Source organism: Silene latifolia, chromosome Y (genome assembly GCF_048544455.1).
Source record: "Silene latifolia isolate original U9 population chromosome Y, ASM4854445v1, whole genome shotgun sequence".
Classification (NCBI taxonomy): Eukaryota; Viridiplantae; Streptophyta; class Magnoliopsida; order Caryophyllales; family Caryophyllaceae; genus Silene; species Silene latifolia.
The window spans coordinates 201,413,744-201,415,164 of NC_133538.1; positions in this window are offsets into that span (position 1 = coordinate 201,413,744).

Sequence of the window (1,421 nt, forward strand, 5' to 3'; positions counted from 1 at the left end):
AACAAAAGCCTTTCCCGTCTAACACAGAAATGGAGATGATGTTCTTGGTTAAAGTTGGTACAAAATAACACTTATTTAAATACAACTCTAGACCACTAGCTAAAGTGAGCACATAGGTCCCCACGGAAACGGCCGCTACTCTAGCTCTATTGCCCATGCGGAGATCCACATCACCTTTTGCTAGTGCTCGCACGTCCCTTAAACCCTGCAAATGATTACAAATGTGAGAGCCACATCCGGTATCAAGTACCCAAGTGGAAGTGCAAGCATAATTAACGTCTATCACATAGAGAGAGGAAATCATACCAATAGGCATCACATGCCCTTCCTTGAGGTCCTCCAAGTATTTGGGACAACTCCTCCTATAATGCCCCTTCCCATTACAATGGAAACATTTGGCCTCGGAGAATTTGACATTCTTTGCCTTGGGTTTGCCATTCTCAACGGCTTTCCCCTTTCCCTTGTCTTGTTTCTGTGACGATTTCTTGGATTGGGACTTTTCCTTCCCCTTTCCCATCTTAACTCCAAGGGACATGTTCTAACTTCATGGTTAGAACATCCCCTTTTTCACTCCCACTAGCTTCTATATCCCTCTCCGCTTGGGTGAGGAGTGCATGAATTTCATGATAACTCTTATCCATGCCATTCATATTATAGTTCACCCTAAAATGGGCTAACTTGGAAGGAAGTGAGTGGAGGATGCGATCCACCACAAGAGTTTTAGGAATCTTACACCCTATACACTCTAGGATGTCGACATATTTGACCATTTTTAGCACATGGGGACCAACCTTTTGGCCCCTCTCAAGCTTTGCTTCAAAGAAGCATGCCGCCGCATCGTATTGGCGGACTTTTGGTGTTTGAGAAAACATAATATTCATACGAGTGAATATCTCGTACGCATTCAAACAAATGCATTAAAGCTTTAGATTTGGGGACATCGACCATGTCAACACATTTTTTATATCATTAGACATCTTCACATGGTCATCATAGGCTGTTCGCACCACTGATGAAGCCCATGGACCGGGCTCGATAAGAGGGGCATCGGTCAAGTAAATAAGCACATTGTCGGACAATGCGGCACTTTTGATGTTGGATTCCCATTCAAGAAAGTTACTACCGTCATCTTTTAAGATACATTTGTCCATTAAGGACCTTAGCCATGAATCTTTGCCTAGTGTAGTAGTCGATGGAGTTGAAGAAGTTGTCATTGCGAATTAAAATGCTACAACAAAATAAGGAAAAATTAACACTCATTGTTTTAAAATTACTTATGAAAACATGTTTAACAAGTTTTAACATTTATATAATGTTCTCCCACCAAATTATTTAAATGATTCCAAGACCCAAATATTAAACAAAAATGAGCATCGCTTGGGCGAAACATCCCATAATCGTGTAAATCCGGGAAGTCAACG